Source organism: Oratosquilla oratoria, chromosome 3 (assembly GCF_046742065.1).
Source record: "Oratosquilla oratoria isolate Oo_2021 chromosome 3, ASM4674206v1, whole genome shotgun sequence".
Taxonomy (NCBI): Eukaryota; Metazoa; Arthropoda; class Malacostraca; order Stomatopoda; family Squillidae; genus Oratosquilla; species Oratosquilla oratoria.
The window spans coordinates 65756301-65783239 of record NC_134779.1 but is presented as its reverse complement, the minus strand read 5'-3'; the positions used below and the strand labels follow the sequence as shown (position 1 = coordinate 65783239).

The 26939-nt window shown below is 47.6% G+C and overlaps 1 protein-coding gene across 4 annotated transcripts in view; it reads left to right on the top strand.

Moving 5' to 3' along the window:
• LOC143023514 (uncharacterized) overlaps positions 1-26939 on the top strand; it is a 551512-nt gene that overhangs the window by 505468 nt on the left and 19105 nt on the right. The window lies entirely within an intron of this gene.

Sequence of the window (26939 nt, the reverse complement as noted above, 5' to 3'; positions counted from 1 at the left end):
AACCAGGCAGGCATATAAAACTAGCAAACAAAATAATCGGACGTAGAATTTTGCTGAAGTGTTTATCTTGAACTGACTTGGTCACGTGGGTCTTGTTTGGTAGAATGTGGGGATTATTATTTCCTGATTGACGCTTGGTGATTTTATTCATGTAAACTTCCATCATTCATGGGCAGCTCATGTCGGTTATCCCACAATGATAGTCTTGTAACTGCCGTCAACAGATTTCATTACGAGTGAAACTTCCTTGTTCCACGCTCAGGGCGTGAAAGCTTCAGATAATGCTGTAACCCGTTGCTAACCCCATGAACAGGGGAGGAGTGTGTGTGGTTATATGTACGGTTAGCATTACCCATCAATCGAACTAGACGAGCTATAAAGCTCTCAACATGGAAGGTTTTGGTCTTGGTTGTAGATCGTCTCTACGTGATTGAATCACACGTGCATCGTCGTGACCTTGTACAAAAAAAGTGTTTGTAAATCTCCAGACATTTTATAATATCTTGAATTTCTCCCGATGGCGGTGTTGGCCGATATTATTATTATTTTCCAGATAAAAATGGATCAAATATGCTACCGTAGTGAAAACAATTGTATGGCTATATGGGAAGGCCATGTGAGGTTGGGTTTGCAATGTGTACGGTGCTGTGGTGGGCTTTGTAGTTTCATTTCTGAACGATTTTAAGAGGTAAATGTTCTTATGAATGCAGTTTACTGAAAATACCATTGAATACGTAACAGTGGAGGCGAAGTGGACATTAGAATAATCAAATTGTTGTATTGAATTGATAGTTGAACAAAATATTCGGTAAATTTTGGAAAAGTTAATGTTTTATGTTAAGGTAATCTATTTTTCTCCACGAATATTGTCAAAGAAGATGTAGATAAGTATACAACCACGGATATATAAAAGAACCTGTTTTATATTACCGTCACGAGACTGGGTCTGGTTCTGAATATCATTAAGTAATCTTGTGTAATGGCCTGATTTTGTATACCTTGAGGGAATTTACACCTTGACATGAAAAGTAACTAATTGAAATTCATCGCTAGTCTTGAATTATGTCAACGGGAATATAGAAGTTTTCAGTATCTCTGGGAAAGCTGAGCTTGTTTTTAAGACTCCATGGAAATATCACTCTTGGACAGCTCTTCCTGTACTATTTCCTCCAATCTAATCTACTTCTGTCCCCCCCCCCCCCCGAGTCCTGTTGTACCTCCAGGCTACCCAACCCTACCGGACCTTATCACTCCATTACCTCTCCTTTCTTCCCCGTATGATTTCTCCCCCTCGTCACTTTACCTCCATGCATCCATTCCTCTACACCTTCCTCCTGTGTATCGTTTGCTTTCTCTTGGCTGACAGATAAAAATTCCATGTGTGGATGCGTGGGGACACGGAAAGGGACGGAGAGAAAGTACGGTTAGCCATTGGTATGCGTGTGAAACCTCCCCATCGTTTGCTGCGCGGTCAAAAGCCAGATATGATTAGAACATTGGTTTTAAGCTTCTAGTGTATTAGCTCGCGTGTTGATGAGTCATGAATTAAGTACTTATCGTGAGTTAATGCATATTCCACATATGACTTGAGCTTCTGGATTGCATGCAGTAAAATGTTAAGTGTGGTAGCATGTTGCGAACGTGAACGAGTTTGTATTACCGTAAGCTGTCTGTGCTTATTAAAATCGCACTGGAAAAGAAATGGGAAATACCAGGAATGGAGAAACTACCGAGTAGATTAGTGGCAATTTATGATCGCCTTAACACATACTACATAGTACACACACTGAAATAGGTGCAGAAGATACGTACCCAAATTGAACAATTGTGTACGAGATTTTTCCATGGTGCGTCATGCCTCTGGCAACCTCGGTGCGGTTTCAGCCAAGCAACTCGCGGATTGTAGTTGGCTCAGGCAAGGGAAGTAGAATGTGCAAGAACAAGCACGCGTGGTAGCCGCTGCAACAGACGCCTTAGGTAACTAAAATCTTGAAGGGGAAAATTAATCATAGACAGGTTTGTTTTACATGAGGGAACGGGACTGGTTTTAGCATACTTGGGGAATCTGACGGGTCTTGTTGACGTGACTCGGAGACGACAGGTTTGGCATAGACCAGTAACCTGTCATGGTAGACACGGAGGCGCTGCTCCTGTCTAGGTCGACTCGAATATTTAGATTGTCGTCCTCGGAGCATGACTGATCGTGGTTGACGAAGCGGATCGGCATGGTGGCGCCGGGAAGGTCGATGTGCTGCCTGTGTTCCCCAGAGGTCGATGTACTTGATAGGAAGGTGGTCAGGAGATGCATGCATGGGGGGGAAGCCTTCTCTCGTTCTCTTATTTTTCTTTAGTTCTTTCACTGTCGGTTTAACCACTTCCCTCTCTTTGTCGCATGTACAATCTACCCTCTCTCCCTCCCATCGCACTTTTTATCTTGTGTTATGTGTAAAGATGTTTGACTAGTATGTTTTCAGTCGCTCTTGTCCTACTGACACGTCGCTTCCTTAGTTCATGACTACGTCATTCACAAGGACACGTTAACTCTTAAAAGTGACGCGAGTGTTATGACCTGGCGCTTGAGTCTGCTTGTTCACCTCCACAGATGTGTATGAAGACGGAAGCATTCAGACCCTAAGTAATAGTTGTGGTAGTGGTGTGTATGGAACTATGCAATTTGCGGAGACCTCGCACAACTAATTTTTCATTTAAGGATGAAAGTTGTATTCCCTTTCTTTGGATGGGAACGCCTTTCAGTCCACGTGCTTGCGTACTAGCGTGTAGGAGTGAGCACCTGGCAGGTAGTACAGGGAGCCTTCAGGATGGAAGTAGTAGGCGACGCGACAGGTGGCACATACACGTCCTCTTGCCATCCTCCTCCCTCGCGCCAGATGCCCGGCGTGGCGCCCTTGGCTCCAATTACCTCAGTCACCAAGGTTCCTCCGCCGGACGTAGACTTTCCCTTCTCTTCCTGTTTCCTTAACCAATGGCAACCCCGGCCCTCCATACTCGGTCGTACACGACACATTTCACACTCGCGTATTCGCTTCTACAGTTCTTGCATAGGGAGTCTGCTCACCGCAGACACAGATCCAGACTCCAAACCCAGTCTGCTCGAAGAGGCAATGTGCTGTTGTGGTCCAGAGCGCGCGAGGCGTAGTATTGGTCGGCCACTTTCTCGGCCTGGCCAATCCGCGGCCCCAGCAACAGGACACACCTTCACCTCGACCAATCAGCTGTCGCGCCCAGCCCGGCCCATCGCCTGCGCCGGAATGTGGAAGTGGTGGCGGGACCCTATGGAGAATCGTTGCGGATGAGAGTTGGTGTATATTGTGAGGATTGGAAGAGCTGGTGGATAGCAGATGCGCGTGGATGGAAAGGCAGAAGAGTATTGATATGTTAGGGAAAGGTGGTGGATTGAACAGTGTTTTTATATTTAACTCCTTTTGGTCATATGAAGACGCCACGTTCTTAGCTCGAGAATTATGGTATTCGAAAAGGTGTTTAATTTATTTGTGGATTTCTGGTGCTGCGTGATGTCGCCGTTGTTTTATCGCAGATAGTACCGTCCACTCTTGAGGGTGGGGGGAGGTAAGACTACACATGATTACATCCGTAGTAAGGTAATGCCTATGAGTTGTTCTTGCAAATTCGGTGCAGCTTCATTCAGGAAACCCTAAATCGGGAATCTTGCACTAGTAACTGCGCGCGCGTATGCGTAATACACACACACACACATACACATACACACACACACACACACACACACACACACACACACACACACACACACACACACACACACACACACACACACACACACACACACACACATACATATATATATATATATATATCGAGTGTAATGTATGCCCCAGTTCAACTTCTTGTCTACAGTGGTTGAAAGCATCCTGAAAGTGGTGGGACTTCTAATAAGCGGTGAACTCCACCCCGTGCCAGTGTCCTACATTATAGCTGCCGCCAGATCTTGATTCACAGGGGGACGCCCTTCGCTCCGTACATTTAGTTGTGAACAGTAGACGCGTCATGTTGTTTTAAAGGTGTTGGGGCTCTGATTCAGATTATGGCCATTTAGGCAGGTTTCGCAATAATTGCGGGTTTTGAAGGGGGCTACTCGACCAGGGGAGTAAGTCTTCCTGTGGGGAGGGGGTGGTGGTTCTATGATGCAAGGAGGATTAGGTAGCTTTGTATTTCCTGTGAAATACATAATCTATAGTTCATCACTAAGCGAGATGACTTCTGACAGTGTAGAGGGCAAGGGGCAGAGGGTTACCAATGTTTCAATTGTTTACAGGACTTTTCTTATTTTTTAGCGCCAGATTAAGTTATTTTTCAAATTTCCAACTCAATTGTTTGAGTGACCTGACACAAGGTGAAAAGGACGCAGGAGGGTGGGGGTAAGTACGAAAACCAAAGTCTTTGACCTTCCCGCAATTACCTGCACAGTGAACAGCTGCATTTGAGTAGGCACAAGCCGTTCATGATCATTCAGCTCCGTTACCAAAACCACGAGGCAATAACCAGGGGAACGTAATAAGGCGGGGAAATGAACGGATGGGGGGAAATTCTGATGCAGGAACTTCCGTCGGATAGATCGTCTCTCCAAAAGATCTTTGGATGGACGAGGACTGGAGGGTTGGTGCCGGCCTGGCGCCGGTAAGAAGACCAGGGCGAAGGTGGAGGTAGAGGAGAAGGTGGATACCCTTCCCTAGGGACTTGTAGGCGCCCAAGGTCGACACAAGTTTTCAACCCACATAATCGTTCGACGTATGTAAAAAGTAATGTATGCAAGTCGACGGGCGTCTGCGCGTGCGCACGCCCATGAGTGGGCGTGTAAACTATCCCTCAGTATGTCTTCTTTTCATTGCTCCTACATCTGCTTCTCGCTTCTTCATCCTGGTCTCCCCCTCTCCATCTCCCTCGTGTCTCTGTTTTTCTGCCTATCCTCCTGTCGTTCCCTCTGTTCTCCCCCATCTCCCTCTTGCCACTGCGGAAGTGCCCGATCGCCACTGTCGAGAAATCCAGAAGACGCCAGAAGTGAGTTGCTAGTTGTGCGTCTGCGCGTGGGCGATGGCGACCCGGAGCGAGGTGATGGAGGCAGGATCCCTGCTCGGGTGCTTGCCGGTCCCTTCTCCTCCTCGCTGTTCCCCTTTACGTAACGACCCTCCTCCTCCGGTCGCTGCAGAAGACCTTCGCTCTGGCCGGATGGGAACAGAGCGGAGCAGAATTGGATTGATTTGTAGAGGGTAGGGGTGGGTTTACCCGTGGTGTATGCACGAGCACTCACGCATGCGTATAGTATGCAAGGACGAGCTCGCCAATACGGCACGTGCATAGGAAAACACACGTGCATGTTCTTAATTACGGGCAGATACATTCGTACATTTGCAGTGAATGCTAGTGTATGCGTACACACACAGGTGTTCGTGTGCTCATATAGATCTACGAGCGTATTTGTATATGTACACATTGTGCTTCGAGTGTAAACTCTCCTTTGGACGGACACGCAAAACAAGGTCAAGTCTACTGACATTCCGTAGGAGGTCCACATGCGCGCGCGCACGTAAGCCAGTGCACACTTGTTCAGTGCTTGAATGTAAAAATCGACTGATACACAAGTTTGGGAAGTCTTGGTCGTACACGCTTACATGAATCCGCATAATCACCAAGTACAGATGGACGAGACCCTATTGTTACTCGACCGAAGAAGGTCATCAGAGCCGTGCATGGGCATGGAGGGACTTAAAAGTCCTGGGCTCGGGTGGCGTTGAAGTTTACCACCTTCGGGAGAGTCTAAGGGCGTTTCTAAGGGCATGTTAACACGGTGACACTTGAAGAACCACCTGGTGGCTGGAAGCATGAGGACGAGCTATTGCAATGAAGCCGTTAGGGGTTGGGTACTTTTAAAGGGTGACTCACTGCCCATGCGCACACCCACACTGAAGGGGCGCACCCACAATGGGGGCGTTACCGTGCTTGCTGCCCACGCTCTAAGATTGTAAAACGACTCTTGTCTAGCATTATCTACAGGTATAGCCAACACACGCTGTGAACGCACCCACACTACTCGCGATACTTATTAATCAAATGTTTTTGCTTTATACCTTCATTTGAGTTGTGGCGTATGCGAAGGCTCGTTGTGTATACAGACACAACTTGCTCGGCAAAACTACAAAAAGCAGGAAAAGTAAGATGAATTGTCCAACAAAGTTGTAAAAAAAATCCTTGACGGGTATCAGAGGAAAAATACGTACATTGATATCCATCAACATGGGCAGATTCAGCTTGTATACAATGTAATGCTGCAAGGAGTGTTCAGTGACTAAACAGATCTAGCATTATGCAGCGTAAAGAGGGCGAAAAGTAAAATTTAGGTCATATCAGTTCCAGTAGTCCACGGGCCATTCTCGAACAAAAAGTATATAGTAAGAATGTCGCAGTGTGGGAAAGGTTGACTGTGCGAATATGTAAAATGTAAATAAACAAAAAATGACCACAGAAGCCACTGTAAGTGTACTAAACGACCGCTCGGTGTGGCCTCCTACTGAAAGGAGCTGTACTTGGCGTTCGCAATTCCGCATTCAGAGCAGCCTCGGAGCTCTTTGAGACCAGAGAAGCACGTCCAACCCCCCACCCCACCCCATCCCACCCCCATCCCTACCCTCCCACCCCGGCATCCCCTCCAACTCCCAAGACATCAACCACTGCAGCCGGAATGTTCTTTCCGATGTATAAATCTGTACTGCGCAGTAATTCTGGATTCTTAAATTTTTATCTAAATCTGCATCTTGTCCAATGTACCGTATGCCTCGCACTACCTTTTCTCGACATTCGAAGGAATTTGTACCATGTAGAAAAACAAAATCTGAACCGAAAATGTGTAACAAGTCTTCAAAAATGTATTGACAATGATTTATTCGATAATTCTGTACTGGGTTGGTAGAAACGTAGATTCTCAACCCCCCCTCTACGCCTCCGATCTCACACAACCTGTTGAAAACCATTGTAGTACGTTTCAATGGATTTCGTGTATGAAGTCAAAGTGCATTGCCGAGTCTACAAAAAGTGGCCCAGCCCTTGTCTGTTCCCAGGAATTCCTACCCGCGCTTGCTTTCCTGCAAGGGAAGTCCAGTTGACAAGAACACGATAATGACTAGGCACTAGTTGCTTTCCATTGGTTCAATTGTAGAACTCTTCATCGCGTATCGGTGGGGTCCGGGGTGCTCCGCCGTCGCCCAGGTCATGGGAATTATTATTTTCCCTACTCATGAATTGAGTAATAGAAAAACTATATCATAAGCCGAGTGACGGCGCGGAGCACTTCGGACCTTTGTCGATCGGTGTGTGTGTTGGGGGGGGGGCGTTCTACAATTGATTCCTTTCATGGGTTCAGTTGCCATGCTGTCAATGCTGGCAACAGTGGACGCCACATGGCGTGAGCGTCCCGTATAAGGAGGACGGTGACGCTGAAGTAGCCGCGGGGAACACCGAAGAGGAAGGCTCCGTGCGTAGGCGCAGGTTTTGGGAGATGTATTGGTTATTGAGGGTAGGACTAGAAACCTGTCGAAGGTTCTTGCCAGTCCCTTCCTTATCCAAGCCACTCGTCCCCTACCCCTTCCTTATCCAAGTCTCATGCTCCCCCTACTTTCTTTCCCCTAGCCTTCCGTCCCTTCCAACCTTTCTTCCTCGCCCCTGTCTCTCCTCCTCTCCCCTCCCCCCTCCCTTCAACCTCTCGATCCCCCCTCCCCCATTTCTTCCTTCATCCAGGCTGAACCCTCTTTTGCCAGGCTTTCGACCATGTTACCAACCTACCCACGTTCTCAGCGACGATGGCTTTCGGATGCCCGAGTGAGGACGGTAGCGTGTTGTTCGGGGTCTGAACCCAATTTTCATGCAGTTGGAGTTCTTGTGATCACGAAGATACAGGCGGGCACAGGCAGATAGGCAGGTATCGTTACATCTAAGGCTAATAGGCTCGCACCAAATACAGACGTTTGTTTTGGTGGTGATGGGGGATGTTGGTGGAGACGGAAACGAAGACAAACGAGACCTCAAAAAGAAGAAAAAAGGGCGGGCGGGGGTCGGAGTAGGTGTAGGTCAGTAGTGGATAGATAGCTACCACTATATTCACCACACCACCTTCTCCATTCCGCCCTCCCTCACTTCCTCCCTCTGTCATTATTTCCTATCTTCCTTCCTCGTTCCTCCTCCTCCTCCTCCTTTCTCGTTCCTCCTCATCTCTCGTCCCTCCTCCTTTCTCGTTTTCCCGACGACGTTCGCCTCCTCCTCTGTTTCCTGCCAAGGTTGGAGCAATGTCGTCGCCGGCATCCGCTGCAGCATCACCGGCGTCCTGCCGCAGCGGCGCCGCAGGACCTGTGGCGCCGCCGCCGACGCCGCCGTTGGAGTCACAAGTAGTTAGCTTCACTTTACAAGTAGAACAGTGGCTGTCTGGCATATGCGAAGTTGTAGTAATTATATTTCCCAACATTGTTCAATTACAATACAGCCAACACCATGAGATCGTAAATGGCCGGCCCATATAAGTTACGACCCACAGCTTCCTGGAGGACACTGGCCCCTGTAGTACTTGTTAGTGGAAGCAGCTGGTCGCAGACGGACTTGGATGGGCAGCACTCCCCCTTCCCCCCTCCCCCCTGCGGCCCCAATGCCCCTTGCGCCTTTAGGGTAGTGACCGACACGTCCAACCAGATTTCCAAAGTTGGAGGAGCCAGCCTTGTAGTATCAAGATTTCTTCACAGATGGCGCAACGTTCGCCCTACGTTTGCGATGTTGCAAATAAGATTGATAAGTTTGTATTGAATTAAACTCCAAGTCTTGTGGTGGGGTTGAACTGAACTTCAGGACACTACAAAGCCACAGCGCCTAGTCTTCAATACCTTGACACGGTGTATATATATATATATATATATATATATGTATATATATATATATATATATATATATATATATATATATATATATTGGGGGGGGGGAGTCAGAGATTTAAGCCCAGGGCTAGATTAGCTATAATGAAATTCTGATGCATGATGCAGTGCAGTGTGTAGCGTGGCATACAAAAGGGACCTTTTTGGTTCCTGTTGGTTTCCCCTGGCTGATTACAATCGCTTGGCATCCGTTAGACTCGGTTAGAGCAAGTTCATAATTTGATTACAGCAGTGAAAATGTGAGTGTATGTGTAACACTACCTAAGGGATTTTCCTACGACCGAATAAAATCGTCCGGCGCAGCATGACTAATAGTTCAAGTACCAGACGATACAGAAGGAGAGTGGTTTATTCTTTTGTGCACTTGCTCTCTCTTTGTACACAAACACTCTTTAACCTGTGACATGGACGTGCATGCGCTAAGGCTTATTTTTAGCACACAGCTTGATCATGCACAGCAAGGGGAGGAGGAGGAGGAGGAGGACGAGGATACCGTGCGTACATGTTAACAAGTGCGAGTACCAACCCAGCTCCCTCGCTTCTGCGCACTTCGGTCGTGCCTAATGGTGGTGACACTCTCGGTAGTCTGTGTCGTTTCTTCCCTTCTTCCTTCCCACCTACGTTCCCTTCTCTCGTTTCCTCGTTTTTTTTCCACTTCTTCCACTCCTTTCTCGCAGTCCAGTACCCCTACTCCTTTCTCCCTTCCTCCCCTTCTCATTCCCTCCACACGTTCACTCCTCTCATTTCTTCCCTTATTTATGCCTTTCCTCTTCCACTCTTCACTCCCTCGTTCCCCTACTCACTTTTCCCTTTCCCTCCCTCTCGTTCCCTCCAGTCTTTCCATACCGCACTCCCTCGTTTTAAATTTCATGTTATCCATAAAACCTCTAGTCTCATTGTCTTGTGCAAGTCGGAGAACACCTGTTGTACTGTGCACATCACGTGTGCATGTGTTCGCATGACGTGTACACTTGCTATGACACAAAGAGCAGTTGTTGGTTACCTGGTGGTCCTTAACTGCTAACCCCGACGGTTACTACTTCTAGGGAAGAAGTGAATACCCTCTTAAATACTCCCCCGGCTGCTCATCCTTATGGCGATGACCCGCATGCACTTGCTATGTCACAGGAGCAGTTGTGAGTTACCTGCTATCTCCTCCCCTGCCTGCTCACCCCGACTGGCGTTGACCATACGGGGCGAGGGGCGGGCGCCGGGGACGGGACCGGGCCGGCGGATGGCGGGCAGGCCCGGGCGTCGGGCGGGGCAGTCGTAGCTTTGGCGCGGTGGGGATCAGGTCGAGCGGTCCGGGCTTAGGGTTCTTCCAGGAGCTTCCAGCGTCTCATTCGTGCGGCGGCCGACACCCGACCATCTCACGAGCATACCGCACCCTCCTTGGGCTTGTTCGACGTCGGCTCCTTCAGAAGCATTTGAAACTCGCACGGGTTAGGTCGAGTTGTTTCCGGGAACGCGGGACTTCACCGGCGAAGATCCACAGATCTTTAGGATCTGTATCTGTCGTGTGGAAGATTGTTCTTACAAGCGACAACGACGCCGTCACACCGTCTTCGGTGGGGACTAGTCATGTGAGTTCCTGCAGACGTGTGTGTTTGAGAGACCATCGTGGTTTGGAAGTTTAAATTACCTGTTCTGGTGTTGAAACTGTGCTGTATTGTTACAGTAATCGGTGCTCAGTGAAACTGCAGCGGCAGCTTAGGATTTGGTAGCTGACCGCTGCCAGTGTATAAACATAATTATGAGACTGCACATTTATACATGTGGTCACACTTTGACGTGTTTGTTGTTCCACTTTCGGGATGATTGACAGTTGACTGGAATCTTGTTGATTACATTTTGACTGGGGTGAGGTTTTGTAGGTCTTGGTAAATGCCAAAGTATATTTTGAAGGTGTGACACTTGCAATTTTTGTTAAGAATTTTGATTTATTCTGTATCCCACCCAGACTTTTACCTCGCTTTCAAACGAATGAAATCGTCTGACTTGTCACAATCGTCGTAGAATTGAAGAGGTTGTTTAAAGGCAGTGCTTATCATTCTTATTCAAGAGCAGACTTTTCGTAACTAATGGATTATTTTTCCTGCTGATGTTGAGTCTTGTTTACCCGAGTCGTTATTAGATGTCATTGTGGTTTTTCGAAGTCGTTGATCAATGCGGTCCACAACGAAGAACCCCAATCCTCGGTCAGAACGGGTTCGTCTTCGGCATTTCGCGAAGTCTTCATCTTTCGACCTTCGTGGCTCTTGCGGTCGTGTTGGGGGTAGGGAGCGCTGGATGAAGCGGTTTTTGTACAGGTTAATTGAGCTTTCGGAGGCACAAGACATGATAGGTTTGGTTGTTCAATAGGGATTGTTGAGGCAAAATGTGTGCGGGTAGACTCCGGGCGGTGAAAATGTCGTTATTTTTTATAATTTGTCTTTTGTCCCTCTGTCTCCCTGCCACTTGATGTTTAGCCCCTCTGTCCCCCCCTATCACTTTAATCTCCCTCTCACCCTGACCCAATCCCCTTTTACTGGACATAGTCATCCAATCCTTCCAACGAAGGTTGTGCATTCGTCATGCAGTCCTGTCATTTGTTGCTTGAAGAACCCGATCCCGGTGGAGGCGCACTGCGCACGCGTCATGAAAGCAGAGAGCCTCTGTGCTTGCGTGCGAGCGTTACCGTGGTGATGTGTGAAGAGAAGGGTTCTAGTGGGAGGTGCAAGGGCCAATCGATGCCTTAAAGAAGAGGTGACTTCGCAACCGTGTCGGTCCGACACATGCAGGCAGTGCCATTGAAGGAGTGCCACAGTGTCGACAGATGATGATTGGCACAACAAAGGAGCTGTTTTGATTGTGACCTCGTAGTAGAGGACACACGCGAGAGAGAGTGAGTGAGGAGGGGGGGGGGCTAGCTGGCACAGGGACACGGGTACAGGATCGCACGGGAAATGGGGAAAGAAGTAAAAAAACGATAAGCAGGAGAGATGCATTGAGTGGTCCAAAAATCGACCAATAAAAGTAAAACGTCGCGAACACTTCGTGTGTTTGTTCCAAGAAAGAATTCTTCGAATCATCTGCAGCAGAATCCTCCGGTGTCTGTCACCATGCAGGAGGAGGAGGAGGAGCAACTCCTGCGTGGGCAGAAACGCCCTTTGAAGGTCTCCTACCAGCAACTGGTGCTGATTACACGAGAAATGATCCCTTGTAGAACGGCCAGGACTTTAGAGGGATGGAGGGGCGCGGGAGGAGTGGATGTAGGTAGGTTGGTTCTTTACAGCCAGGCAGGCTCTCCGTTGGGTCGGCTTTAGGTAGTCTGGCCTGACCTCCCACACGCGACTTTCCCCATTCAGCTGTCTGAGGTCGTTTCGGCAGTGTCCGCTGCTGTTGCTGCCGCCGCTCCTCCTCTTCCTCCTCCATCCTTCCTTCTTCCTTCCTCCTTTTTCTTCTTCCTTCATTCAGCTTCTTTGCTCCTCCTCCTCCCCCCTCATCTTCCTTATCTTTCCCCTCCTTCTGTACCCCCTTCAACTTTCTCTTCTCATCCTCTAGCCCACACCTCGTCCTCTTTATTCCACTTTCTCCCCCTTACACACATCTTCCACTTTATTCAACTTCTTGTCTTCTTCCACCTCCCATTCATCGTTGTTCCACTTCCTCCGGATTCTGTCTTGCTCTTGCCCTGGCGGCGATGGCCTCCTTCCTGCCCGACACTTGGTCAGTTCGGATGGATTTAGGAGCGCTCTCGGGGCGACGGGCCACTACCGTAGCTCACTAAAAAGGATTCGGTGGTTTGCCCAAGATTACCTCTCTGTCTTCTCCCCTCGCCTCTCTCCACTCTCTCCCTCTCTCCTCCCTCTCTCCTTCCCTCCTCTATCCACACACTCCCTCTCTCCTCCCTCTCTCCTCTCTATTCTGTCTCCCCCTCTCTCCTCTCCTCTTCACTCCCCTTCTCTCTTCTCTTCTTTCCTTTCTCTCCCTCTTCTCTCTTCTCTTCTCTTCTCTTCATCTTCTCTCCTCACTCTCCTCTCTCCATCTGTTTCCTCTCCCTTCCCCTTCTTTTTCCCATTTTCTGTCAGACTTTTTTCTCACTGCATACATGCATACATAATGCACACGCAGTATTGGTTATGTACGTATGTGAAGTGTACTATACTGTAGATTATTTGTGCGTGCACATATATTATGCGCATGTGTGCAATGTTCCCGTGTATGTATAATATATATAATGGTGTGTGTGTGTGTGTGTTCAACATAAGATGAAATGTTCAAAGTCAGGATGTCAGGGTGTAATTTGTTGGTGACCTTTAAAATGGCTAGGGTAGAGTAGGGTGTGGGTGGCGGCGGCAAGGGTAACTAGGACGCCTGCTAGGAGCCGCCCCTACAGTGGACGAAGCCTCCTACACCAGGTTTTCCCAGAGGATGAGGATGGGGGGGGGGAGGATGGTGGAGGTGGTGGTTGTCTGTCTGGAGGTGTCGGGGCGGGGCCAGGGATAGTGCGAAGGTGTCAGGGACCGGGCCAGGGGTTGGAGTGAGTCACACCATGTTCCCCCTTATGGGCACAGTTCTTGCTTCGAGGTTGACCTTCGCCTCATCGCAGTTCCTAGTTATGTAAGGTCCTCCCTCGGTGTTGCACAGTAAGGAACCATCACCATCTACGTAAGCCGTACTCGTGACGTCATACCATCTCGAACTTCATCAGTCCTTTGTTGATTTCGTTTGTTTATCTTATTTTTATTTTATTTATTTATTGTTTCATTTTGTTTTATTATAAGTAGCAGTCACCCGTAAGGGCGCTGGAATGATTCTGGGACTTTATAAACAGGATCGAAACTGACAGTAACCAGTAAGTTACCGTATTACCATAATGCAACTAATGTGTAACTAGTGTTACCCGTGCGTTACCGCATTACCACGGGTAGCCAATGCGTCACAATGTTACTATGGTGTAACAAACGCGTTACGCTGTTGTTGTCAACGAGTTGCGTTACCCAGGTCACATAGGTCCAACCCGAAACTAGTCAACTTTGTATTTAGCTTCGGGACTTCAAAGACAAAACTAAAGTTTGTTGTTACTGTCGTCGGACTCGTTTACTCAGCCGGGGGGGGGGGGGCAGGAGTATTTTGTATCGAATATGAGGAACGAAGTCGTGGTATTGTGTTCAGGTGCGAGGTACGAAAGCGTCGTGTCAAGTTAGAGTAAGACGAAGCAATATGCTGGGGCGCGCGCGCGCTTGTGAGAGAGAGCGAAGTGGTGTTTTGTCGAGTCTTTCTGCTTTATGTAACGGGCGCGCCGCGTTGCAGCGAGTCGTTACGTAAACGCCTCATTATGTAGCGTTACTACCACAGTTGTCACCACCCACCATGGTAATAATCCACTGCCGCCACTATAGCTATCACAACCACTGCTTTTGTATTGGTCAAAACTTATGTCTTGGGACAATATAGTGCCGAACAAGTGGAGTCGGTGGTGGTGAAGAAGGGATTTAGAAGAGGGAGAGTCGAAATTGTGGTCAGCATTCTCTCCTGAATGGGGACGAGTATCCAGTCTTAAAAGGGTGTCATTTATTAAGTCCATAAATTATGAGGGAAAACATGGAGTCGATACACCCTCCTGTTGCACTTTCACTTCTTCACGTTGTGTAACCACTCGACAACATCGCCAGGCTCTTACCATCGTGTCACCACGCTGCTAGTGCTGCTGCTCGTCGTCGAGGTTGGGGGCAAGAGATCGTTGTGACCTCCGCTGGTACTGGTGACTTCGGGGATGACCGTCGAAGTCTGATTGGGTACTTGGCCTCGGTCATGTCTGTCCAACCTCAGTTGGCTGTGGTCTTGGTTCTTGGCAGGTGCTTGGAGGTCCTCCACATGTATGCACCTTTCCCATCAACTTCCTCCCACTTCTGTCCCTCTGTTGCTTTACTTTAATCCGCCTTCTTCTTCCCCATCCCTTTTCTATTCCCGCCTCCCTTTCCCATGCCTTCCACCATTCCTTCTCTGGGTAACCACGCTCTATCTTGCAGATCGGTCGTACCCCCCTCCCATTCTACGTCTCGAGCAGTTTAACTCTCTCCTCGTCCCACACTACCCACTTTCCCATTTTCCATAATCTTCCTGGCTGTGCTTGGGTGTAAGCATGTGTTTGCGTGCGTGCGCTTGTCCGCGTGCATGTTGATTGACACTTAACCGTGTGGTCCGGGTGAGCCAGTGAACGAGTGGTGCCACAGCATGCATGTTGTTGTGCATGGACCTCACTCGATACCTTTTTCACGCATTCGTTTTAATCTTATCTTGCTCTCTAGTTCTCGCCTTCTTTTGCTCCTTTATCTCTTTCTCGAACATTATTTCAGAGCCCCGTCTCTGTACCCCTGTTTTAAGCTACTCCTGCCCTCACTTCTGTTCTGTCTGCATTTTTTTCTGTGTACTCGCACCATCCTTCTCAGTGTCTCCCATCTAGCTGCAAGAATGCCTTATCACTACGTACCCTCTCCACCTCCACCACCCCCTTACCCACAACCCAGCTGCACGGACCCTGTGGTGGCCCTCCTCCTACTCCTACTACTACTCCCCCTCGTCCTCCACTGGGCAAACGAGGTCGTGAATGCCACTTCTGCGGCAGCTGCACTCGGCTTCTACGCGTGTCCGTGTCAGAAACCATGATGGAGACTTGCTTCTAAAAGGTTGATTAGGCCACAACGACCGCATGCCGCCGTGGTCCAACTATATTTCCTTCCCCATATCCTTCCCTCTTCCCTTTCCTTCCCTTCCCTTCCACTCCTTCCTTTCCTTTCTCTCCTTCCTTTCTCCTCTTCCTCCTCCTTTTCCTCCTCCTTCTCCTCCTCTTCCTCTTCCTTCTCCTCCTACTCCTTTCCCCACATAGTGCTTCCTTGTCAGCTCCATACATACCCTGCCACCTTGGCATCCTTCTCCTGCCTCTCCTTGGCCCCTTTCCTCCCCCTCCTCCTCCATCCCATCCTTGACCCCCGGTAATGTATATATTTTTGTTTTCAAACCAAACCCACACTTTTATTATTCAGACAGGGGAGTTGGGGGCGTAGGATTAGGGAGTCTCGGGCATAAATATTCTCGATGTATCGAGACGTCATTTACTTGAAGTTCCTAATTCGCAGCTACACGAGAGTTCCCGTTTATCGTCGAATTGTACATGCACGACACTGCTGCTGCTGCTGACGAGAATCCCGACTCGATTTATCAGCAACATCAGCTGATTATTTCAGGCAGTGTTGGCGTGACGAAGACCCCGTTCCTCTGTCAACACGAGTGGCACGTGGCTTGTTGGCAGTGCCAACAGTTCGAACACGCAAGCATAGGACTTGCACGAGCTCTACGGGGATTTTCCTCTTGCATGCAAGCAACCTCCCTCACATAACCTGGCGCAGCCTACACACACACACACACACACACACACACACACACACACGCACACGCACACACACGCATGCATGCATACATACATACACACATACATGCACGACCTACATTAGCACTTTGAAAGCTACACCAATAACATGTATAACAGTTGTACTCTCAACCAATGTGTACCTATGGATAGCTATGCTTCCACATAAACAGGTGAGGAAAGAAGCTACTCGATACTGGATGAAGAACTTGGTGTAATATTAATGAAGGATAAATATTTAGTGAATATATGAATAAATGAATCTACGTTGTTTATCACGAATAACACGTTTTTTCTACATTTATTCGTTTCCAAGACCGCAAGCGTCCGACTTTCCATTGTCGTATGAATTCTCTCAAAACTATCGTACATGAGCCCGGATAGCAAAATAAGTAGAAAACAAGTACACTAGTGAAATACACGAGACTACGCATCAACACGTACACGTGGACACAACAGGTCTATAGTTGCACATCACCATTACAAATGTACTGTACACACAACACACACATCTACTTTAGCCCTTGCATATACATGTGAAAAGGTACGATCGCAAGCAAACGGTAGACTGAGCTTGGCCAAGCACGCAAAAACCATCTCTGAAGATATGGTCCACCTATGAGATGTTACCACATGGTAACACAGGAATTAGAAGCAGAACTTTAAGTCCTATGGGGATTTAATGGGCGGGTAAACCTTCACCGCACACCCATAAATCACAAGGTTTCCCCCATCCCCCCATTGGCACGACCCCCATAGTTGCCGCGATGCTACGTTGGCCTTCTAGTAGCAGTCCGTGGAGTCTTTGTTGCTATGCATGTGACCTACCTGGACGGACTTGTGTGGGCGGCCATGCCTATGTAGGCGGACGGGCGTATCCCTCAGCTGGCTTGAAGCTGTCAGTTGTATTTGGGAGGAGATGGCTGTAGAGAAGGGAAGTCTTGTGTAGGTTGGGAATGAGACTGTGCCGGGAGACGGAGGGGGGCTGTCCTACATGGTGGCGTAGGAGCTTGTTTGGGGGAGGGGGTAGCATGTGGGAGGGGTGCTCGATCTTGCCCCATGAGGTCCTCGGATCGATCCCGTGGAGAGGTAGTTCGCAGGCTGGCCTTGCTCAGACCGCATCGCCGGCAGGAGAGCACCGCAGCGCCTTCGTCAGGTTAGAAGGGTCTTAACGTAGCCTTGTTCCTTGTGGGTATAGCTTTGTGCGGACATTTAATGGCCTTCATAGAACAACTTTCTCTTGCTAGTGCGCGCGCGCGCGCACACACACACACACACATACACACACACACACACACACACACACACACACACACACACACACACACACACACACACACACACACACACACTAGATATAAGGAGTAGTGACACTTTTTTCGTTCAGGTGTATTTATTCAATTTAGATGAAGTAACCGTGCAATTGAATTAAGGTCGGAAATGATTAATGCGAACGCTCTGACGGGACCATACGAGCATAGTTCTTGTGTACAAGTAAGTAAATGTTCGCATATGCGCGCGCGCACACACACACACACACACACACACACACACACACACACACACACACACACACACACACACACACACACACCACGCGCGCGCGCGCGCTCATACGTACAGGGAGCCCAGCACGTGATTCAAGACCGTGGTGAATAACATGTACTCCAGTAATCTAGACCGTGGAATGATAGACGTGTAACTGTTATCTTTTTTTTTTGTTTCTTCCAGTTGTAATGTCGCCAACTACGCACTAGGCAATCTCGCTGCCTGTGAATCGAGTTTTAGTTAAGCCAGAAAACAAATTTTAACAAGTCTTTACTCGGATTTTGAAAACGACTCAAAAATTGACGTCATATTAGGCGTAAAAAAGTAGTGAGACAGTTTATTGGAGAATCCCAACATTATATCCTTGTTCGGCATTCTCTTGATAGCGAGCTGTAAAACTTTCGGTGCTGTGATATCCCTCGGAGGGATGAAATGTGCGAGACCGAATGTTCAATATGAAATGGCAAATCTGATGTTGAATGTGATTGAAAATTGTAGTAGATATCATGAAATCGGTCAAGTGCTAAATTATGCTAAATCGGATGATAAATCAAGTGTTGAATTTGTAATTCATACCGTAGCGTAAGGAATGAAATGGAAGGCTTGGGAATTTGCACATCGCCAAACTTAAAGGTGTAAAAATATCGACTTTTCGCAGTGATTAAATTTCGCTGGAACTTTCCCCATTCCATTGGTACCATTTTTGAAGAAATATTTGATTACAAGAACGATTGTATTAAGAGAAATAGCCTTGCAACGAAGGTTTTGCAGTATGATGTACCCGTGGGTCATGTTAGTCCGCCATAACGTTGCCATACTTTCAAATTTATTCATTCGAATGTAAAAAAATTGCTTCTGTAGCCTCGTCCATGGATTAGTACAACTTTCATGCATTTGCCACACGAACTGGCGTAATGCTTGTTTCATCTGTAAAATTTGTTTGACTTGTTATGTTTTTTCCGGGTTTGTTCTGCCCATCATTGTTATTAAAACGTCTTTCACTTTAAGTATCTTTATGATGTAGAAATGTATACGAGGTCGTAGGGCTCGCTTACACCGAAAATTTAAGTCTGACATTCCTGGATTCCAAATAAATGCCATACGTTCGTAGTACTTGGAAGTGAAGACGTATGAATTAACTTGAGTACGGAAAGAATAATTTTCCAGCATTCACAATCATCATAACTAGAATCGCAAATTTGAGAAACTTTCGTGAGATTTGTGCTGTGTATACTCCAGTTGACTTGTCTACATGCCTGTCTGTCTCTCGTCTTCCCGTTTCCCTGCCATATAGATGCTATAGATTAGAAAAACAAAAGCGAGTTTACCCGTGCATTAGCAGCTGCACTATTTGCCCTAGATGACTTTAACATTTCCTTTCCGGCTTGGGTAGCATTAATGCAGGTCACGTCCTCAGACAGTGCGCGTGGGTTTGAATGCATCAGAAAACGCCAGTGTTGAATGCATAAATGACGAAGTTCATGATTTCTATGTAGGTGTATGCATGCCATTTGTCTGTTTTGGCTTTCGCTTAATGCTTTGTTAGCAAATTTGTTTAAAATTCAAAATAGGCATGACATAATAGGCCAGACAAGTAGTATTATAGAGGTTAAAATATAATTTTCATCGTAGGTTCGTTTAATGAACAGATTTTTTAAAACCGTTTGTGTTGTAACAAGATTTGGCGCTGCCCCGTTTGAAAGCGACATGACGTCACCGCTACTGTAGCAGTAGCCTAGATGTGACGCCATGACCCTGCGGGGAGATAGTTGCGTAACATGGAGGGGAAGGGGTGGAGGTGGGTGCGGCCGTGGCGACGACACCACTGCAGTAGTTCTGCCGCAGGAGGCGGGGAGGACGCCCACCACCCTTCAGCCCTACTTCAGTAGGGTGCAGATCACGTGACCTGTTGTGTAATATCAACCGGCCTCGTGGGATTTGAGAAGGTCACTGCAGTCGGATACGGTGTCGTCTTCTAAGCCGCGATTTCTTCGCATTTGGGCTTTCGTTTGGCAAACTGCCGCGGAAAAACGGGCACGTTTGCTTCTTCGAGTGACAAGACGGAGACACTCGTGAATACGAGCTTGCTTCCGCTACGTCTGGCAGCAAAGGACTTGGACAGTCCCCCCCCCCCCCGGACAGACTCCTTATTGTTTAAGCTATATTGCCACCCAAAGGGTTCATGTGAACCTGAATAGAATAGTCTGGTTGTAGCCAGCGTACAGATGCAAATGACACTTGGTAAAGGTGTTAAAAAAATTATATTGAAGGGGAGATGAAGTAGGACTAGCTAACCTTGGGTGGATCCGCCTAGACATCTTAATGATCCCCCCCCCCCCGTGTAGGAGTTTCTCCCGACATACGTACCCGTTTGGAGAAGTTCGTGGTGCCCCGTCGCCTGCAGTTGTCTTCGTCAGTGGCAGCTGGGGTGGGTGCTACCAGTTCTGCTGGTGACGGGACTCGCCCTGGGGCGCCATCGGCTCCCCCTTCGGAGTTTTAACTTCAAACGGTGAGGGGAAAATCCTTAGAACAGGTGCACAAGTTTTTCGTTTTATTGTATTAGCTTTTTTTTATTCGGTTTTTATGTTAATATATCGCTGGGGCTGTGTATTTAATTGTACAATAGGTGGATTTCATTCAAAGGAATCGACTAAAGAACGTGATGTAACTGAGGAACAGTGTTATGAGTTGCGTTGGTCCCCAGAAGTCTCGTTAAAACGGGGTCCTGAGGCTACATAATTGAGTCAGTTGTTGATAAGATTGTCGATAAGTCGTTTACAGGGTCCAAATATCCCGATTCAGATTACATGTCAATACTATAAGTGATGTTAATGCAGTAGTGAACATTTGCCGGGATGTGGTTTTGCTTCGCAGAAATACTCGCCTGCAGTCCCGATTTAAATATTACTATAACGCAGCGTAGAGCAAATGCAAATTTCATGTTGCTGAATGATTGAAGTACAGTTTGAATTTCTCTCATTTGAAATGTTTTTAGATGTTTTACCTCGGTATTTCAAGTGATAAAACTTCAAACTGCACTTCAATTCGGCAACAAGAAGTTTCTTTGCTCTGTGTTGCGTCCTCTGTCTCGGTGTGTACTCACGCTAACAGCTGAAAAGAATAGTCTGGCATTAGAAATGTTCTGTTTGTGGTGATTGTTGTGATTGTTGAGCTAGGACAAGCAGTAACGAACTGACCACAGAACCTCCACCTCCTTGGTCTAAATTCCGTTATTTCCGTTAAATTTGGAGTCTTCGGGACGGGGGCTTCCTGGAACGCCCGTCCTGGAAGAAATACGCTGAACCAGAAATATCAAGTTACCGCATTGAAGATGGTTTTCCCTCGTGACTACGGGTGAGGATGAACCCTCCAATTCGGTGACGCACATCCGATGCAGCGCGCGCCAAGCTGTTCAATTGAGAGGGCCGTGGGGGTCTCGCACGATTGAAGCTCAGACTGGGAGGTCTCCGAAAATCACCCAAACACAATCGGTATCATTAAATAATGACAACTATTCTTTTACACGTTTCAGTCTATACAAAGTCATTTTGTAATGCGTAATATTGTACAAAACTATTGATGGTGTACAAAAAGCGAATAAAAGGCTCGTCGCTTGTCGATCGTCTCCTTTTAACAATGGAATTGAGAATATAGTCGATGATAATGTAGTGACATCTAAAGGGAACATTAGTATTACCAATATAATCTCAATTGTATTGAGTGTTTAGAGATCGGTTTGATGGGGACCTATTGATCGACGGCGTGGGACTGTTGTGACGGGTCTTCTCTTTCGGAAGAGACAACTTGACGTAATTACGAGTTTCGTGGTAACGGTGGCGGAGGGTTGAGCGAGTGGATGGCTCGTACCTTTACATATCACAGAAACGTACATGGATTTCTCTTGGCAGAATAAAATCATCTGGCGTCAACCAGAAGGATGTTTTAGTGTGGTTAGTAATCTTAATTTCAGATTTATCACTGGAATAGTGTTGTCACCCTTGAGTAATATCATCGGTGTTATGGTCTTAATGTTCGTCTTTCTGTAGGTACTGTCAGGCCGAGTAGAGTACTATGGTCACAAGTGATTAATTTTGGTCATGTATTCCAGTAGAAATTTTCTCTGTTTAGAGACGAGTATGGGGGGTGGGGCACAGCTGCATAACTTAATTGATTAAAGTCATCCTTGAGGTTTTTAAGATGGAGGGAAGGGGGAATCATCTGAAGGGGAACTGGCACATGCGCGCGCGGGTCACGCACGCACACCCACGTGCGTACACGCGCGCACGCTAGTCGTGCTTGAATGTATTGATTTAGACGTACTGTATGACCTGGGGGCGCGTGGAGGCTGAGAGACGAGAGGTGCTGCTTTTGTGGCGATAGCTCTGACCTGCGAAATCCCTCGCCCCCCTCTTTTTTTATGGCGTTAGGGTAAGAACTCCAATCTCCGCCTCATCTCTTTCATTCATCTTCTCTTTACCTTTTTACTTTCGCCTATTTACCTCTTTTCTTCACCTTCTCTTCCCCCCTTCCTATGGTTTCTTTTTCCTTGTTTCCGCCGTTTTGCACGCCATCCATCTTCCTCACCATTGTCTATCTCTATTGTCAATTTTCACCCATCTCTTGTCTTTCAGCACGTCTTTCTTGATTAGTTTCTTTGTTTACATGTCTATATTGGTTTGTTTGTCTATTTGTCTGTCCCCCACACCCTCCCACAGAGGGAGCGGGTTAGTGTTACATTGAGGGTTGTGTGGTTAGCACGCGTGCCGACTGGTGTGTTGGTTTCTGGTTAGACTGTCGCCTGCCCGTTAGGTTCATACGGTTCGAGGGCGAGATCCCGTCGCCCTCGGCTAAGTAATGGCACACTAGGACGAGTTAGGGCGGTGTATAGTGTCCCGTTGCATTCCTGGAGGTTATGTTATGGTGATAACTGGGAAGGTGGGTTTTGGTGTGTGGTGACGTCATGTCGTTTATACAAAGAGCGATATGACGGTTGGTGTGTGATCGCCCGTTATAGGATGTAAACAGTGCGTTTTTTGTGATTATTTATACAGTATATATGGATTTATTTCACTTCAGCCTGCAATGACTGAAGATTTATATTTTCCCCGCCGTGTAGGTAGGGTTGCCAGCGAAATGGCCTGTGCTTGTGATGACGTGTTAGGGTGGGTTGTTTGTTTGTGAAGGAAATTGCCTGTCCAATTTTCGCTTTGGCTCGTCAACATCAAGGTAATTCGAATCTTTAGAACGCACCATATCCCAACAGCTTTAGCACAAAGATTAGATTTTAATTAACGTGATGTTATGACGTGTTGGGCTTCTGATCACTTCGTAGGTACTGGGGTTCGATCCTCAACGCTCGTCGGTCACAACAATTAATATAGGTTATACATTAAAAATCGACAATAACATGGACAAGCACACTAGCGAGTCGAGGCTGGCCGCAAAAGAAATGCATACAACTAGATGCTAGATGAACAGTCATACCTGAAATAGAAATTAAAATAGAAAATGCCTGGTAAATATAGATAATAAAATATGAATCTGTGTAGAAACGAATAGATAAAAATAATGAATAGACAAATTAATGGGGATCACGGCGCATCGATCGACCCCGGAAAGAGAAGACTCCTGCTCACGTGCACTTGTTTGTCTGAGAATTTGAAGAAGCCTTCGCAGAAAATGGAAGGGAGACACGATGGAGTTGGGAATAAGAATATAAAGAGTGTAGGGAATGGCAGTGTCGAGTGCATTGGGACATCAGGCGAATGGTCTCTGTAGCACGTAAAACTCGGGTTTAGGACAGGACAGGGGAGGTGAGGTGAGGGAGACCTTGACGAGGGGGACCCTTCCACCATCCCCCCTACAGTACACCTCGCCCCAGTGCCTCAAACTCGAGTTGAGGTTGCCACAAGTGTTAGTTCATCTGATGTTGCTCTGGGTTCGACTCTTCCATGTTGGTCTTGTGTACTCGAAGAATTTATTATCCCGTGAATTACATTGTGTACCTTACCCTTAGCACCTTGGTCGACGTGGCACAGTTTCTTCAGGGGAAGTCCGAACCTGGGAGCACGTACAGCAAGAGCTCAGAAGTTTTAACTACTTAATGCTTCCCACATACGTAAATATGTTGCAGTGGATTTTGTAATCTTCATAAAATACCTTGTAAAGGAAGCACTGCGTAGGAAGTTTGTAAATATTCTGCATCGAACGTTGCATACCGACACCATCGTAGTCAAGACATGAGCGCGGCTGTAATTGCCACGAGGCAAGCGAGTACACAGCGCAGTTAACATGGCGGAAAAAGCACCCACCAACCCCACGACACCCCTGTGACCCTCTCGGTCCCGCCCTTTGGAGCAACCGCTTCATCCGCCTGCCTGCCTGCCTGCCGAGCATTTGACATTCCTTGTCGAGCTCTGTGTTCGTCAGCACCCCGTTCTCTTTGCCGCGGCGGTGGTGTTTTTTTATGGTGATGGGTTGTGGGGATAGTGGGTTGTAGTAATGGCAGATGTATTGATGTCACTGTCGTAGGATGTAGGGCCGAGTCACTCGCGCCTTGCATGGGGCCGAAGGTCTCTTGAATTAAATGACCAAGAAGCGTCATCAATTCCATCAAATCTTGCCAAGGAACTTATGACCCGCACTCCGGCGGTGACCGGAGATCAGCATAAAGGTGCAATACCTTACACGATATTTCATTTATTTGCTTGTTTATTATTTTTCTTCCTCGTGAACGTCAGACCCGCTTTTGAAGCGATGAACTCTGTAGCAGGCCAGTCACCCCGGCATGACACTCTTGGAGTGGCATCCGCTTCATCACCTGCCAAGGAAGTGGGGGGAGGAGGGAAGAGTGGTGGCGAGGGAGAAGGAAGAATGAAAGATGGGGGAGGAGCGAAGAAGAGAGAACGAGGTGGGAGGAGGGGGGAGAAAGAGGGTGGGGGGCGGGCAGCGTCGAGAATGGTGGAGGAAGAGTGACCGTTGTAGGTCGTGCGGTGTGGTCTTGTCTGTAGCCTCGGGGTCTGCAGCTCTCTTCCTTGCTGCATCCAGTGGGACTTCACCAGAGTACAAAGCAGTTGCAACCGCGGCGAGGTTGTCTTCGGCAATGGTTTGCAATCTTCAAGGTTCACCTTTTACGAGTTTCCCTGAAAGATCGGTACTGTCATGGCTAAAATATAGTTACATTTCAAAATTTTAGTGAGGTTGAAAAATGACTAGCTTACACGGAAAGGTACCCAATTTTAATGTAGGTAGAAGGGTAGATAGTGATGCTGGCTTGTGAAGTCTGACGTCTGTAAATGACGCGGTGACTTCCTCCAGATGATGTCTCCACTGAAGGAAATACTGGTATGGCATGGTCTCGACTCCACGCACTGAAGTCGTGTCTTGCATGTCTTTGGTTGCATAATTCTCCTCAGGAATTGTTAGTTTGTATTGTGCACCATAGCAACACCGTGCTCGCTCGTTTGCTCCTTGGGGTGTTTCATACTTCGTGTTAGGACCGCATGATATTTTCTCTTCCCTTTGTTTTTGTTTTTTGGTTAATTATGTAGGGTTTTAGTTCTTTGAGTTGCAAGACATAGAACTGGAAATTTCATATTTTATGTATAGTTCAATATGACTTCCTTTGTCCTAAAGAACTTGTCGACATGACGTCATCACTCGACTTTTCTATGGTTTCACTATGGTTTCTCGTTTCTCAACCCCTTTTGCACATGGATCTTTCGTCTATTCCGTAACCCCTTCTAGTGATCATATCAACGCTGAATAACATTGTCTGGCACCAACTAACGACAGCTCGTTAAGGATTTAGGAGCCACACTTAAAGCCTCTGAACCCCGAAGGTGTTTCTGAGCTTCAGGTTGAGAGCCTCTGTGCTATGCCATCCATTGTATATTTGCGCACCTCTGAATGGGTCTCCCGAAGAAGTATTTCTGTACATCTGGCGAGGTTCTGTCACACCACGTAATGACAGTTTTAAATATATATTCCCTAGGGCACGCCCGAGGCTGATTCTGCGTTAGGTCTATTATAGGCTTGCTTGGCAATGTCGTCTAGAACTTGGTCATGCTTAATTATACCAGGGGATGGGGGCGCAGCGCGCGAGTGTCGTCTCGTCACACGTGGCGTCTCTTCCCCTCCCCCATCCCCCATTTTTTATCGAGCAAACGTTATTTGCCGCAGAAAAGTAAGTGTCGTGTGTTTTTGCTGCCTGTCGCGGCGTGAAAGTATCGCGTTACTTTCCCGCCACGGTCCAGTGACGTACCTGGAGACCTTCACACGATTTCATTCAGTTGACGGAGTAGAAGACGCCAGCCAAGGCGCGAATAGAACTTTTCGGTCCAGACGTGTATCATAATTTTGTCTAATAATTCGTATATATATTGTTTATTATGTCTTGGTAAGAAGGTGCCTCATTAGGGTCGGAGGCTTCAGGATGCTGCATAGCACCCAAGCCAGCTTCTCAATGCTCTTCCATTGTTCATGATAAGCGAAGTCACTTGTGCCTGTCTACTCCGAGACTTGAGATAAAAATGGTGGAGGTGGGAGGAGAGTGGAATGTGGAAGGGGAGGGGAGGAGAGGAGGGAATGCGAGGTGGGGGGGGGAGGGGGAAGGAAGTATACCTGCCAGGTATGGGCGACATTTTACCTGCCAGCAGTGCGCTCATGGGTGGAAGATCACCTGTTAGATGTGTGTGTGTGTGTGTGTAGGGATATGGGGTGAGAGTCGCTTGCCAAGAGGCGTGATCCACCAAGATCTTGAATGAAGTGTTAGTCGCGTGATCGACAGGTGTTGCCCTCCCAAGTGAGAGCTCAGAGATCGTATATTGGTCAATCTATGGGTTGTTTTTTGGGGGGCGGGTGGGGGTGTTGTGGGAAAACGGGGAAGCTTTCACCCCCCCCTTGTTGGAAAGTTTTCATCTGCCAGATGGTAGATTCACTTTGGTGGATAAAACCAGTGCAGATGCGGGGTGTTATAACCAGCTGTGGCAGATGGCTCGGCCTCGTTATCTGTGGCA